General features: G+C 36.4%; 1 protein-coding gene across 6 annotated transcripts in view; it reads right to left on the bottom strand.

The window, feature by feature from the left end:
- kaznb (kazrin, periplakin interacting protein b) overlaps positions 1-17,699 on the bottom strand; it is a 137,683-nt gene that overhangs the window by 57,295 nt on the left and 62,689 nt on the right. The gene's annotated exons all lie outside the window — the stretch shown is intronic.

Genomic DNA, 17,699 nt, shown 5'->3' with positions numbered 1-17,699 from the left:
GAGTTTAGATCAGTGTTGCTTAGTAGTTTTAGTAGACACATGTAGAGAATGTATAGATGGTCTTTCTCACACTCTGTAAATACTGCACTACAGGGTTAAAGGAGACATGAAAAAATGAGACGAGACCTCTATAAATCATCCCTTGCACTTTTAAAGAAGAGTGGAGTCTTGCTAAAAATATGCAGTGAAATCCCAGTGCAGTGGTGGAGGAAGAGTGTCTTATCTTACCTCTTCCTAAACTAAACACAGCCATATTGGGAGAGGGAAGTCTAACAATCTGTTACACATAAAGCCACTTTAAATGTATATACTGTATGCTTACTTCAGAATCAACATGACAGCATGAAAATTAAAGGCTTGCTATTCTAATGTCACACTGACAACTAATCATATAATATAATAATATACACTATAAATATTTATTTGAAGGGAGAGTTCACCCAAAAATGAAATCTCAAAATATAAATATTTTGTAATAACAATATACACTACTGGTCAGTGATTTGGGGTCATTAATTTTTTTTTTTTTCCTAAAATCAATACTTTTATTCAGCAAGGATGTGTTAAATTGATAAAAAAGTGATTGTAAAGAAAATATATTATTAGAATATATATTATTAGAATTTTTTTTTATTTTGAATAAATGCAGTTCTTTTTAACCTTTTATTCATCAAATATATTAGACAGCAGAACTGTTTCCAACACTCATAATAAATCAGAATATTAGAATGATTTCTAAATGATCATGTGATAGACTGGATGTTACATGTGACACTGAAGGCTGGAGTAATGATGCTGAAAATTCAGCTTTGCATCACAGGAATAATTTTTTTTTTTTAAAGTATATTCAAATAGAAAACTATTATTTTAAGTTGTAATAATATTTCACAATATTACTGTTTTTTTCTGTATTTTTGATCAAATAAATGCAGGCTTGATGAGCAGAAGAAACTTCTTTCAAAAACATTAAAAATAGTAATGTTTCCAAACTTTTGGTCTGTACTGTGTATGTATGTGTGTGTGTGTGTGTGTGTGTGTGTGTGTGTGTGTGTGTGTGTGTGTGTGTGTGTGTGTGTGTGTGTGTGTGTGTGTGTGTGTATGTATGTGTGTATGTATGTGTGTATGTGTGTGTGTGTGTATGTGTGTGTATGTATGTGTGTATGTGTGTGTGTGTGTATGTGTGTGTGTGTGTATGTATGTGTGTATGTGTGTATGTATGTGTGTGTGTGTGTGTGTGTGTATATATGTGTGTATGTATGTATGTATGTATGTATATATACATATAGCTCTTGGTTGTATGGTTGTACTGACTGCCCGTTAAGCTCCAAAAAAACAAAAACAAAGCCATAGTGTTGATTCTATTCAATGAAAAAAATAAACATTAAATTACAAATGTCAACATTAAAATGCCATTATAGAAATAACACGAGATTGTGCTACTAAATTTAATGTCATTATTAAATTAGACAAACTGAAAACTAAACAAAAACTAACAATGAATAAAATGTTAATTAAAACAATCTAATCTATAAAGTAATCAGTTTTGGACTTGGAAATGGGTAAACAACCATTTTATTTCTTTTTTCCTTTAAAGGTATAGCGCCCCCCCCCCCCTTCTATTTTTCATTCAATCATTAATTAACTTTTCATGTTGTTCTAAACATGTAAGACTTTCGTTTATCTTCAGAAAATACATTTTGAGTTATTTTTGATGAAATCCGAGAGTTTTCTTACCCTCCATAAACAGCAACGTACCTACCATATTCAAGGTCCAGAAAGGTAGTAAAGACCTCATTAAAATAGTCCATGTGACATCAGTGGTTCAACTGTAATGTTATGAAGCTCGGAGAATAACAAAAATAATGAGCTTATTCAACAGTTTCTTCTCTTGCATTTCAATCTTTGATGCACCTTGAATTAAGTTATTTTTATTTATTTAATTATTTTTGCACACAAAAAGTCTTCTCGTAGTGTCATAAAATGAAGGTTGAACCACTGATGTCACATGGACTATTTTAACAATGTCCTTACTACCTTTTTGGGCTTTGAACATGTCAGTTGTGTTTCTGTCTGTGCAGGTTCAGAAAGCTCTCGGATTCCATAAAAATATAATAATTTGTTTTCCGAAGATGAATGAAGGTCTTTGTAATGACATGACCTTAAAGGGATAGTTCACCCAAAAACAGTTTAAACGATTCAGTTCGATTTGGTGAACTGGTTCAAAAAGATCCGGTTACATCGAATGATTCGTTTGTGAACTGGATATGACAAACTGCTTTGTTTTTAACTCTTTTACAACAGACACAGAAGAGAAGACAGTGCTGAATAAAGTCGTAGTTTTTGCTATTTTTATATAAACAGAGGTCTTATGGGTTTGGAACGACATGAGAGTGAGTTATTTATAACATAATTATGATTTTTGAGTGAATTATCACTTTAAGCAATAAATGACAATTTTCATTTTTATGGGAACTATTTCTTTTAGCTATTATGCTTGTTTTGGCCTTTTCTTTAGGTCATGGAAGAGGTGGGCTTGGTCTTGTCATTCCACCACACAAATTCTCTTAGATCTTATTTATTTGATTTGATAGTTGATCAACAAAAATTGTATTTAAAATTAAGATTCAAATTATACAAACCGAAATGCATTCAACAAAGAGATTTTCCACAAACAAAATGTATAAAGTGATCAAAAATTGTGTCTGAGCCACTCCATTTCTCCGGCCTATTGCCATCCAATTCATTTCCACAGCCTTTATGATGTTTACAAAACACAGACAAATAATATTTAAACATAAATATAAACAAAAAATAAAATTTCTTAAATGACCACAACAATGCTGGATGCTAAAATAACTCTCTAATCAAGGACTGCAATAACCAGTAACCCCAGCAACAAATTCTGCAAGCAAGATAAGCATCGCAGATTGAAAAGAGCATTTATGAAATGAAACAGGACACAGTAACTGGCAATTACAATCTGTTTAGTGTCCAGATGGTGGTTGTTTTCTTTTATCTATACTGCCAATATGGAAAGCGGCATAAAACTGTGTTTGCCCATCTGTACCGAGGCGGTGAATTAAGGCGAACCTGCAGGATGTGGTGATTGGACTGATCAACTGGAAAAGGTCAAGCAGAAGGTTTGTAAAGCAGCCATATTTGCTGGCTGGAAAGAGCCGTCCAGCTCAGAGCTCCGAGTTGGCAGAGGTTTAACGCTAGCAGTGCCTGAAGTCTGTACAGCAACTTAGTATTCATGAAGGCTTGAGTCAGGGTTTGCAGATTGACACGAGGGCTGAGTTTGTTTCCATTGTGGTCTGAAACAAAGAATAAAGAAGAAACAAAGCCCCGCCAGCTACCAGGTGGGAACTGTTGAATAAGACAACTGTGAGAGGTGCCACACTCCATTTCACACTCATTTCAAAGGTGTGAAGTCCCCTGCTTTTCACCTCACCGCCAGTGTGTGAGCAACGCTTTTACCTGTCAGTGGGCTCTGTACATCAGTGGTTTGTGTATTCACAGCTGATAGAGAGTGAAGAGCAACATCAATCCTTTCACCGAAAGAACTAGAAACAGACAGTACATGCACACAACAAGTATAGGGTCATTATGTAGCACAAGCACGAGAGATAATGACTTTAGTGATCACGCAAAGTTCCTCTGCTAGCTATTGTATTTCTAATTTAGTGCAATACTACAATCAGTGACCTAAATGCTAATTTTATACTGCACTGTCCTCAAGATTGGCTACGTTTAATAAGATTAAGGTAGTACTATTATAACATTGGAGCACATGTAAACAGAATACTGTGATTATGCTAATATGATTATGCTCATAATTACATTATCCATAACTGCAGTAAAATATGTGCATATACAGTATTGTGGGTTTTAACTGAACCATATATTAATTTTCACCTCTTATGCTCACCAGCACTGCATTTATTTGATCAAAAAAAATACAGTAAAAACTGCAATACTGGGAAATATTATTACAATTTAAAATAATGTGTTTTGCTCATAAAAGATCAGAAAAGAGATGCTGCACTTAAGAGTTTTATGTAACATACTAGACTATGCGATAATTGATAATCAGAAATACCAAAGTGGAGATATTTTTAGGCACATATTCAAGAAAACCAAGCAAGTCAGAGACCCTAGAATTGAAGATTTTGCATTCGAAGCAGGCATATAAAAACAGCAGCAATGAACATACATAATGCATTTGAATGGAGCACTTTATGTTGTGGCTTGGGGTACAATAGCAATGGTATTGATGGAAAATGGCGGTAAAATGTTACTGAGCAAATAAACAAAATAAGAATGGGAAGCAGCTCATAAAAAAGATTGAAGAGTTTTGCCATTATCAGACTATGTGCATGTACACAGACTCTTACCACTAACCATTCAATGTCAGCTACAGTTGTAATGTTTCCAGTCCTTGTTCAGTTGACTACAACATCTCACATGAGATTATGCTAAAGTTTTTCTCTGCCTCGAAGCTACAAGTTGCCAGTATGGCACATAAACAGGAAAAATGGTGGAAATAATGCCTTTTTTTCTCTACTGCAGTTGATCTTTTAAGGTAAATATAACCATTTCTTTCCCACTGAAAGTGCTCCTCACATTGCAGTGCTCATCTGATGGTTTGTATTTCTGAATTGTTTGCTTACTTACTTAGAAAGGTGGTTTTAATGCACTAAAATAAACTGCATGTTTGAAAGACTACCTTGTGTGATTCTTTAGCTCTGAGCTAAAAGTAACTGATCATTCTTTACTTCCACCGCAAAAGGTAATTCTTCACCCTCACATTCTGCTGAAGCGCTAGCTTTTCAGATCCCTCAACCACCAGCTAAAGTTGGATGCCCACAACTCTTGAGGTGGAGCGAAAAGAGTTGGGTTTCGGACAACATCCCACAGAAGAATCCACAGCTGACAGACTAGCCGTGGTTAATTATGAAGCTCATGGAAAAAATGTTCTAACGAAAGCCAGTCAAAATGGTGAATGAATGAATTTCATTGTTTCTTTTCCAAGAGAAAAGGAGAAGGATTTCACCATTTCTGAAGAGTCATAATATATGACGAGGAAAGCCAATTTATTAAGACTAGTTGGTGAAGGAAAATTAATTGGTTGGAAAGCTTAACTTTGGCTGGAGATTAAGGCACAGTAATTTATTAAGTGCAAAAATGGCAACATGTGAACAAGATATTATGGAGCTGAGCACAAGACTGCTAAACCAAAAAATAAAGTTCAGAGATGTCTTTTTTACGAGTGCCAGGAGGTCTCATCATATAGCATATGGTAAGCATGTGGAAGCTTGGAGAACAACATAATACTAGCAATTATCTAATCAAGATGTCCGCTGAAACAAGGTGAAAATAAAGAGTAGAGCATGATAATGTGATAAAACCAAAATCGAGTCTGGTTTTAATATCTTACTCAAGCTATTTATTTTTCACTAGTTATCATGCAGCCGTGCCTCAGAGCAATGGAAATTATGTGACAGCAGATCAAACTGAGGACCTTAATTTCAAAATAATCTTCCTCTGAGAGAGGAAGAGACAGACACTATTTGCCACGATCATCTCAAATACGCTTAGAGCATCTTTTAGAAACAAATTAGATCTGTAAAATGTCCGTCACATTCCATATCAAGTGCATTTTTACCCCACTAATCAGGGGGAAAAAGTGTGTCTTCTTGGAGACCTGAACAATCTCTCATACAGCAATATGGTTTTAATTAACAATCATACACAGTTTGGCTGGTTATCATGCACTTTTAGGGTAAATGTTCCTCACTAACTACAAAAGAAGCAACTTTCGTGGTCACATGAGCAAAGATGACTGATTCTCAATCGCTCTCTTCTATTAGATCCTGCACTAGCTGCACAACTGCCACTGAGATGAATGGGAATTCTAATGCATAGCTCTCTCCAGGTATTACGGTTTACACTTTACACTCTGTGTCTAGTAAATGAACTAGCTCTGTGCACCAGTTTTTCATTTCAATCTGTCAGAGCCTGTCACTGAATGCATACATACTGCCAGACGAAAGTCTCTGCTCATAGCTAAAGCAATGGGGCGTTTTAATGGGATGAGCTGGGACTTTTCAAATGAGTGCTCAAGCATTCTTCAGCCTCCTTGCAAAGGTACAGTCGTTTGAAGTCTGGACTCGAGCAAGATTTGGTTGATTGAAGGTGAACTCAATGCTGGGTTTTTGCAGGAAGAAAAATAAAATGAGAGATTGATTCTCAAACTCGAATCGTTATCTCCACTTCCTATACACGAAAAGAGAAAGGGAGTGGTGAGGAAAAAAGTATTCAGTATTTATGTGTGTTTATACAGCCAAATGGTGCTCTGGTGGAACTTGAAACCCTGTGCTACTCCCTGTTCATTTCTTCCCACGAGTAGTTCTTGGTCAAACCCTGGCCAGATGTTTCAACATCACTGATGATGGCTTAGAGGTGACGTCAGACCACATTCACACTACAAAGAAAAAGCATATCAATCTGTCCTCAGCATTGGAAATGACTGATTCAAGTCAGTATGAAATGGAAAATCTATTATCGAAATACATGTTAGTGATCTTATTGTGAATGCCTCATTTATACTTATTTATTCCCTCTTATTTTGTGACCTCTTTTGTGTGCATTCTCACTCAAAATGTCAACTTGAACTGACTTCTCTCTGGTGGTGAATGCTGACTTTTTCAAATCCCTACCTTTCACTCAGATGTACATAACAATACGGGAAAAATATAGTTTGCTACTTTTGTTACATTGTGACTTTGAAATGTTTGCTAACTAAAGGTTTTTTGGAAGCTGTAACATTCACCAAAAATGTGCATACCCTAGAAAAAATTTACTAAAATGTATTTAAAATACCTTTTTTTCATGCTAGGTATGCTACAAATACATGCTAATACAATTACCCTGCAATTGTATTTTTTTTATACTAAACTGGTATACTTAAAGTCTGCTAAATTGGAACAACTAATTGTACTAAATTAACTTTAATTGTGCGGAAGTATTACTGAAGTCCAACTACAGATATACTGAAGTATATTTGATTGTGCTTCAGGTACATTTTAAATAAGACCTATACTGTTAAGATCATACGATCTTCATCAATAGTGTCATTAAAACACATTTTAAGCTTAATATTAAGATATATTGTGCACTGTGCATTAGTAGTACGTAAACAATTTAAAACTATTTTTAATTAAAACTTGATGAAAACATGACAAGAAAATATGCGGCAAGATATTAGTCCAGTAGTGAAAAAAGCCAAATCTAGAAAGAATATTAGTGGTTTCAATAATTTAATCATAATCAATAACATGAGATAAATCACATAAATCATAAATGTAACATTACATCTAGGTTATGCACTAAATGATGTGAATGCACCAGTGAACTTAAGTTAAGTACTAGTCAGAACATCAAATAACAATATATATATATAAAACGTTTTAATATTTGCATTAATTTGGCATGTAAAGTAAAATGCTCTTTTCATAGACTAAAATAAATGATTTGAATGAACTATATTTTGACTACATTTTAAAATAATACTGTTTTCAAAAGACCAAAACTGACCCATACTGGTCAACAACAGTTTTAACCCTCTCTTATCTCTTCATCACTCCCACCTGCTCCCACCTCCCACTTGAGCAGCATTTCCCTTCCCAGTCTGCAGTCCTGGCGGGAAATCTCACTTCCCAGCTCTCCTGATTCCCTCCAGATGTGCATCAGGATGGATGAGACACCCAACGTATCTGTCCGAAGCGGGTGCAGGAAGCACTATTTCACTTGCCAGTACATAGGACGAAACTTACAGTGGTTAACATATGGTCTTCATAACCCTCGCAAAGCGATATAAACGACATGAAGGATGCATAATGTCTCATTTCCTGAGCCCCAGCCCTGTAACTACGGTCTGCTGAGAAAATATGTGGCGTGTCACAGCTTATTGTGTTATGATGAGAGGGCCTAGTGAGGGAGGCTGAGAAACAGACAGCGCGCAGTGGGCTGTGAAGAAAAGGAACCGGGGAAGGAGGAAAAAGAAGAGATGAGGAGAGGAGAAGGGAAGAGCTTAAAGCCTGTGCAGCACTGGAGCATGAAACAGGGCCCTGCGCTCTGCCTCGCCAATCATTCACTCTTTAGATAAAGATTTATGTCTCTCACAAGACACCCGTGGCTGAGAGATGACCAAACCGAAGAATAAACCGAGGGACAGGTCACATCAAGGCAAAGAGCGATTTTGTGAAATGGCATTCGCCGCCTACTCCTCCTGGCTCTCCGTTTAAGCAAAGCCTCATCTCTGCTATATATATACAGAAAATATGACACAATTCAGGCCGAGTAAAAATCATAATTTCTTTCATTGTGTTTTCACTTTGGCCACTACTGTGAAGCGTTCAACACAAGGGAGCCAATCCAGGGCCAGTTTACTCTGCATTTGACTGATGTGGAGGACAGGCCATCTGCTGCCGAGTCCAGCAGCGATGTTGTCCCCTGCTGCAGAGGTGGGCAATCTCCCAACGAAGGGTGGAGAGCCTTCAGATGATTGACAGAGCTGTCTGTATTAACACCTGCTGCTATCGGCTCCAACAGAGAGCCAGGAAAATCTCTATCAAAACATGATCGCATTCACTGGACATATTCATCATTTAAAGATGAAGTGTGACATTTATTGGAGGTTAATTTTCAGAGACAGTTATAAGTAAGTCATGTGTAGCCTGATTTCCTGCAAAGTGTAAACTTTGATCTGTTTAATCATTCCAACCCATCCTAGCAAGTAACATCAGCTAAACCAATGTTGTGAATCTGGCATAGCACTATCTACTGTATGTAGTGGCCAATGGAAGACTGCCTGGGAAACTTGTTTGAAAACAATTATTATTTGTAGATAGATTAGATTAGATAAAGCTAATGACACAAAAAAATAAATATTCATCTTCATTTTTATCAATACAAATTATTTTCTAGTTAAATAGTCTACATGGTTGCAGCTGAAATTGGGAAAATGTTAGGGGAGGAGTTGAATTTATCATTCAACACACAAAAATTCCTAAAACAGTTCTAGATAATAAGGCAAATACTTATTAAAAATACTTTTAGCCAGCAGTCGGAAAGCCATAACAAGTAAATGGTTTCAGGTTGACCCTCCAACAAGCGACCAGTGGTTGGGAATTGTAAACGAAATGTACAGAGAATGTATGGAAATTGTATCGTCTTGAATGTGTAACACCCATGATGACCTTTTGTTCCTTGTTCTCAATAAAAAATATTTAAAAAGTCTACATGAAATAATAAAATAAAAATAAATAATTGAATAATAAAAAAAAAAAACAGATGAAAAGAGAATGCAGTACCTCAAAAAAAAAAAAAATGTAAGTAAGTACTTTATTTTTATAGCACCTTTCTAGAGCAAGCGTCAGAAAGTGCTTTACATCCAAGATAAAAGAAAACAATTTTTGCCAAGCCAGTCATTCAGGACAATTTTGACAACAAAAAAATTAACTTTTTAAATTAGTTTTTAAATAAAATAAAACAAAATAAATGCTGCAATGGTTTAGACATTTGCCTTTTTAAATTAAATGTTTTGTTGATTGATATACTACGTTAAACTTGGACAAACACATAAACAATCTTAATAATAACGTACCCTATGCAAGTAGTTAAATTATTTACTAAATTAAGAGACAGTTTGCACACAAGAATTTCAACAGTATCAATACTCCAACATTAGGAATGATACTACAGTAGCTAATCTGTGTAAGCAAATGGAATGCCATACTTCTGTACAATGTAAGAGAACTTTAGATCAAATATGACGGTAAAAATACACCCCAATGAACGTTTTACAGTCCTGTCCATCACAGTGAAAAAATAATGATTAATTGCAGCATAACCCCTAGTTTTCGACAATTGCTCATAAAAGGTTCATGCTAAATTTAACCCTTTTTCAGTCTTGGTGATGACCTGCCAAAATAAAATTCTACAAAAAAATTCCCTTAAACAGTTAAGGTTAATCAAGGTCGAATCCCACAAGGAATGGTTTATTCTAGACCAATTTAACCACTGAAATGGTCAATTAGTAATTCCTGGAATGGTTTTGCTTCTGGGAGAAGTATGTGTAGATTGGGGAGATATTTGGGGGAATGATCTATAACTACTCCTCTGAAAGGGCAAACTGAATTTTTCCTCCACAGAATGTGCCTGAACTCACGGCTGGTAATAAAGTCTCCAGAGAAAAATGTATGTGTGTGTTTTCTGGGTTATTCACCCATCCCTTGCGGTGAGGGCCTGCCCCGAGTCTATTGTTTGGACACAGTTCACCTCACGCTGCATTGGTCACAGACAGGGCGTGGTTCAGGGAGGCCACGCTTGCGGCTTGAAGACGGGAGCGGAAGGAAAAGACGGGAGGGGTGAGAGAAATGGAGAGGGGGCTCTCTGAACGCTTTCCCCGCTCTATGGGAGCTGACAGCAAAAAAAGGGAGATCCCATGGGGGAAATAAGGAGAAAGAGATACTCCCTCTTCTTTGAAAACAAAGCTGTACTGTAATCCGTCTCAAGTGCACTGGTGCAGCTAACCAGAGCAAAGTATTATGCTAGTATTACCTTTTTTTTTCCGTGGACATGGTGCTGGTTCTCATCTCTGGAGATCTGTGAGGCTCTCTCAGAACAATAATTTCACATGACTTGAGAGTCAAGAACTAAGGGGGAAATTTGCACAGATGTTCTTGAGTGCCACTGCACTGTTTTTAATTGCTTTCCTGTGTAAATATGCACTAGATTTATGTCTTCTGAGACATACACTAAAAGTTTTGGGTCTGTAAAAAAGTTGGTTATTCTCAAGAAAATGAATTGATCAGAAATACAGTAAAACAATTTAGACTGTAACATATTATTACTATTTGAAATACTAAATAAAATATTTTTTATACAGTATATTAAAAAAAGAAATCTGTGATGGCAAAATTGTATTTTTAGCATCATTACAACAGTCTTCAGTGTCACATGATAGTTCAGAAATCATTCTAATATGCTGATTTTGTGCTCAAGTAACATCTCCTATTATCACTGTTGAAAACAGCACTGCTTTTTGATAGATTTATGATATTTTTTTTCAGGACGAATAGAACATAAAAATAACAGCATTAAAGCTTAAGCTATTAAAGCTTAAAAGCGATAGATCACGAATGAAAATTTCATAATTTGCTCATAATCATTACCTTTTTAATATAATTTCTAGATATTCTCTGAATTTATTTTAGGCAAGAAAATGCTCTTTGTGAATCAAACCTCTCTTTATCTTTATTCAGTATTCACAAATAACTATTCCATTAAAAAAAAAATTTCGCCTATCTATTTGTTTTCTTTTTATTTATTATATAATTGAATAAAAACAACAACAACAACCTTGCTACATGTACTGCATTAAGCTAAATGAGACTTGTTATACTGTAGCACTTGCATATCATTGCTCTTTTGTTGAGTTTGATTGCTTTCATTGTCCTCGTTCGTAAGTCACTTTGGATAAAAGCATCTGCTAAATGACTAAATGTAAATGTAAAATATGTTGAAATAGACTTTGGTGGGGAGGTGGCCCAGAACCATTTTTTTAGAGATGGAAACATGCAGAACAATCAAGTTCTTCAACCACCTTGTCTGTGAAAAAGGGACATATGTATCAACCAACAAAAGAAAACTGAGAAGAAAACTATGGGGGGGGGGGGCATTCCTGGCTTCCAAACACCCAGCAAGCATTGCTTAACCTTTCCAAAAAATCCTCAAAAATTCATCCACGTTTCAGATAAAATAAAATCCCTCGAAATCAGCGAGGCGCAACATCTCCCAAAGGCTGATTTAAAAGCAATTTAAAACATCACCTCCATCTGCGGGCGCTTTATTGAGTTCACTCCGTCGCATTTGTCTCTGCTTATCACTTTCTCAGGGTCGTGGGGGGTTTAGCATGCTGGCTCGCATGAGTCCCACTAGTGTTGGCATAAATCACAAGGGCACTGCAAAGCCATAAGCTCCACCACAGGCTCCTTAACACCCTGCCTACAGCCTCCGGCTACTGCCGCTGATGCTAACAACAGCCTCATCTAATTTTACTCATAATGGCTTGTCACAATCTATTTTATCAGTTTAAATTTAGTATTAACATGTAGCATTGCTTTGTGTCGACCGAGCAGAGGAATTACAATTATGAGTCTATGAGTCAGGAAGGAAACAACTGTTATCGGTTTTATAAGTAAGACAGGCTGGTTGACACTTTAGACACACGCAGTCGCACACAGATCTACTTACAGTTTGTTTGGTCTAGCTTAAGTGAAGTTACCATCACATAGCCAGACCTTTAACTAAACAGCATAGGGTTTGGTTAACGTTTCACATTGCGGCTGATTCAGGCCAAAAAATCTGCCCAGACAGGAAGAGAAAAATCTGGTGCTCAAGAAACATTTTTGTTTTATTATTTTTAATGGTGAAAACTGTTGTGCTTATCATTTTTGTGGAAACTGTGATACATTTTTCCAAGATTCTCTGATGAACAGAAATTTCAAACAAACAGCATATATTTTTGCTATAAACACATACACACACACACACACGACTGGTTAGCTACCCTTGTAGGGACTCTCCATACACATACAGTAATGGTTTTTATACTGTAAAAACTGTATTTTCTATCACCTTAAACTAACCCTGCACCTAAACCTACCTCTCACTGGAAACTTAGTGCATTTTTACTTTCTCAGAAAAAAAAAAAAACTCATTCTGTATGATTTCTGTATCATTTTAGGTCCGCATCTTGACAAGACCCCATGAGCCTGTGTGTATTCAGGTTTAAGTCGCCACCAGGATATATAAACCTGTACACACACACACACACACACACACACACACAAAATCAGATCATACAATCTTTAGAGGCTCAAAATGCAATTTCTATCTGTCAGTAAGCAATAAATAAATAAAGTGCCAGTGAATACGTCTGATTAAGACCACATTGTGGATTAGTTTGGCTTGACTTCTCAGATGATCTTGTTTACAGCTTGTTCTGGTCCATGGAACATCAGACTTCACAGCCACAGCTGCCAACGAGGCATGCAGCTCTCTCATGCCAGAAGTAATATCATGGGCCCATTCACACTTTTACCATCTGTCAGTCACAGAGAAATGGCCCATCGATTTGCTAGCATGTTTTCTCTTCTGCAGACACATTAACCTTAACCCCATCTCCCAAACTCTCTATCTTCCCTACTTTTTTTTTTTTTAAGTGTCTCTTTCATGGTTAACTCTGTCTTAAAGGTTCACTATGGTTGCATTTGCCAATACGGCAGTCAGTAGTAAACTTAAACTGAAACCTAGCTGTTTAAGAAGCCTTTGAATTTAGGACAGGAGTAGTACAGACTTTTATTATGATGTTTTAACATCCTTTCACTTCCTCCATCCTCACTCTTTCTCAAATGCTAGGTGTGATTCTGCTTGGTTGGCATGATATGAGATTGAGATCACACTTTTCAAGCATTAATTAATCTGTATGGCGACTTAACCAATTTGCAACCTCAGACTTCCCATCAGGCAGCCAAGAGTGTGCAGATGTCATTGCATTAGACTTTTTCTAATTTGTCATCTAAGTGTTTATCTCTAGGGACGCAGAGGCTCGACTCTTTGAGTGTGAGACGTGAGCAAAAGAGCCCTGCTAGGCCTACTTTCATTTTCACACTTTTCGCATTCATTCACTTGGATTTAGAAGCGTAATCTGATCTCACCAAGCAAGAAAGAGAACTTTTGTAGTGTGATGCCTTACTTTTTCATGTAGATTTGACAGCTGAGCACCAACCAGCTGGAATTGTGAATAATATTTTATGCGTTAGCAGTATTGATTTTTAGAGACCCGTTTCATTTTAAAAGCAAATTTATATTGTGTCTACATTTATTTTGCCCTCTTGAGACTTAATGTGTATCTGATTATGGTAATACAGTCCATTCATTTATGAAGCAAAGTTTAACATATTATTACCAACAAAATGTTGGAACAAGCAAATTGTATGAAAACTGTTTGAAAATGCAAAGACAGCATCCATATGGCTCTGAATTATGCAAAGCCTGATATGACTGACACATCTGCCCTTGACTAGGGAGAACATATTTATAATATGCAGAAGGGAATGCAGATAACTCTCCACTTCAGTGCAGTGGTTGATCTTAAGGGCCATTCACACCAAGGATGGTAACTATAACCATACAGCTTTAATTATCATTTTAAATCCACACCCCAGATATACCGATCCCGAGAGAGAAACATTATTGTTGGAATCACATTAAGGATACAAAATATTGCTGTCCAATTACAATCAAGCTGACTTTAGAGAGCCTGAGCATTTAAAGTTTTAAACTGACAGTTAACAAAATTTGTAGTGGCGCTTAAAATTATAACTGTCGATGTTAACACTAAAAAGTTGCATGTATAACCTCAAATTAAGTTCTGCTAAAACCAAAGACAATCTGATGTTTTTTCCAGTTTCGTTTTAATCAAATTGTAATGATAAGAATATTTGTAAATAAAAAACATTATCTAGGTATCTGGGTCAATTTTCATGGGTGATTGTACATTTTGGGTTACACGTGCAACTACATGTTCACATATATGTAATTCCTTCTAAATATCATCTGATGCTCTCATCTGTTTAAGTTCTTAAGATAATTAGTTGCAGATGAGTCTGAACTTCAGTCTCAATCTGATAAGCCTAATCACATCTCTTTACTAAAAAAAAGAAAAAGCACTGTATTAATTTAATTTTTGCCTTGTTGGTGGTGCTCACTAAAGTATCATAGTTACAATCACTCATACTGTGGGTTAGGGATTTGAACAAGTCTAATTATCAAACTTTGTAGAATAACTTGTCCTGCACCAAGGATGCCAGTAATACATTAAATTGTTGAGGAGAACTAAGCCATTAGCTTTGTAAACAATCCAACTGGATGATCAAAACAATATTATTATTTATAATGCGATATTTAAAAAAGAGCATACTATCATAATGTACAATGAAATGATAGTTCCCCTTCCCCTAAATAACAATACAGTTCTTGAAACTTCTGGACTCACACAATGCTACTATAATAATGTATATAATGCATACTTATATAATAATTCTACACCCACAACATTATGGTAGCAAACTGGCATCAATCTAGTCTTCGCCTTCAGATCCTGTCATCACACAAACTTTACTTGTCATCTGATGATGGAGGAGAGCCAGAGCACAACTGGATGCCACATCTCTCCATTAGGCTGCCACGGCTCATTAAACCCCGGCCTGCTTTCAAGTTTATATTCCCAGTGAGTCCGCCTGCAACACGGGGTAAACATTTCGTGTGTTTGTAACCAACTGAAAAAAGTTATTAGTGGCAATAAATGGTTGTGTGACTCGTAAAAGGTCAGGATAGTGGAAAAATGCGAAAAAAAAAAAAAAAATTGATAAATGAAATTGAACCCAATCCAAATCCAGCCCTACACCAAACATGACTTTTTTTGTGGCCTTAGCCCTTGGCTCAATAACGACGGAAGGATGTGAACAGAACACAAATGAACCCAGAGCCCTGATTAGAGGAATGCTGTCTTTTGAAACGGGAGGGGGGCGGCTTTGTGTTTAAACTATGTGAGCAACTCCCACATACAGCAGGACAGAGGAATGTGTATCTGATTACATTCTGCCTGCTCAGCCTCCGGCTCTCCCATCTAAACAGTCACCTGACTGAGAGAGAGAACGCGAGAGAGAGCGACTGAGGGGGGCCAAGAGAGAGAGAGAGAGAGAGAGAGAGAGAGAGAAGCATTACATCAGTGCGCTGGTAAAGAGAAATCTGGGTTCACTGCAGTGAGATGTCTTAAACCTATGTGAAAAGAGAGAGAGAGGGGGGAGCTGTGCTGTTCATTCACTCTCATTTATTTAGAAGGGTCCTGCTAATGACACCTGTTCAAACACAGTGTCTATCACACTCGCTCTATCTGTCTAAAAAGAGTACCAGCCTACCGAAGACCACCGGGGGGTGGTCAACCACTGCTGGGCTGTAACCCCTATAACATCATCAACCTGACACAATATCAATACATTGGTCCTCGCAGCACACACCCAGACACTGTCCAAACTGCTTAACACGACCTCTAGCCTGAGTAAAAACTGCCTTGGGCTATGAAATCTCTGCAACAGAACCGGACGGATGTCACCACACCTAACTTCCGTTTCAGAGAGAACATGGAGTGAAAGTTGAGATGGCAAGCACACAACACAGTCACAACACACAATGATATGTGACACTTTACAATAACACTTTACAGTAAGGTTCAATTAGTTAATGCATTTGGTAACAATAGTTATACAACATGAACAATTATTAATCTAGGTTAATGTTATAAATATAGTACTGTTCATCATGAATGAATTTTAGTGAAATGTTTGAAAGAGCTTAATACTTCATATACTTTATATTTAGCATTGACAAATTAATTTTGATTAAAAGTGACAGTAAAGAGATTTATAAAAATTGCAAAATATATCTATTTCTGTTTTCAAAGAATCCAGAAAAAATCTGCATCACGGGCATTACAAAAATATTCATCAGTTTTGAAGTTTTTAACATTGATAATTACTGTAGAAGAAATGTTTCTTGATTTCTGAAGGATCGTCTGACACTAAAGTACATTTGAACAGTAAGTTTAAATTATAATGCTATTTCACAATATTACTGTTTTAATGTATTTTTAATCTAATAAATGCAGCCTTGGTGAGCAAAAAAGACTTCTTTAAAAGACAATCCTGTATTTTGATTATATATATATATATATATAAAAATAATAAAAAGTGATAAACCTTTACTAAAACAAACAGTTCATCTGATGTCATCAAGTGGTTTTAATGATAAAAATTATTTGCATCATTTACACAACCACATGTAGTTTTTTTTATTCCTGTGGGACATAAGATAGAAATGTATCAGTGTTTCATCAGTGTTTTTCAGTGTATTTTTTTAACATGGCTACACATGGAAAAATGGCAGTTACCACAAGTTTAAAAGTGAATTTTCTGTGGTATCAAAACTGCAAACAATAATAGCGTTAAACACTATCCCAATCTGCCACTGTTCGACAAACAGTCAGTATTGTCCCAAACTTATGCCATTGGTTAAGTCAATATCACTATGTTGGGCTTGTCAGGATGCTCAACAAAGTCATTTTTTGGATAAATCATTCTACAAAAAACTGTCTTGACAGTTGTCTTAAAGCTTTAGAAGATAGGATATAAAAGTGTTTTAACATCATAAAAAAGACACACTTTGCCTTTACTTTAACTAGGTTTTAGTATTAGAACTGAACCACGTGTTTCATGTTATTCCCTGTGAATCAGTCAGAGTTATGACGTCAACCGAGCCCGATGCCAGCTTTAATTTTTCTTCTCTCTCTGTGGCCTCTCTATGCCTGATATGTCACAGCTGCATTGGAAATCCGTCCCACTGGCTACCCGGGAAACGGGACGAGGCAGTCAACAACGAGATCAGCTGCCCCCGTCCTCCCCTCTTTACTTTCTTCTCTCAACAAAAGCTCATTCCCACCCACAAATCCCTTAAAATAACTATTTACTATTCTCCACAGTAACAAGTTGAACTGACCAAACACCGAAGCAAAA

The sequence above is a fragment of the Carassius gibelio genome, chromosome B11 (genome assembly GCF_023724105.1).
Source record: "Carassius gibelio isolate Cgi1373 ecotype wild population from Czech Republic chromosome B11, carGib1.2-hapl.c, whole genome shotgun sequence".
NCBI classification, from domain to species: domain Eukaryota; kingdom Metazoa; phylum Chordata; class Actinopteri; order Cypriniformes; family Cyprinidae; genus Carassius; species Carassius gibelio.
Note: the sequence above shows the minus strand (reverse complement) of the source record. Positions and strands in the feature narration are given on the sequence as shown.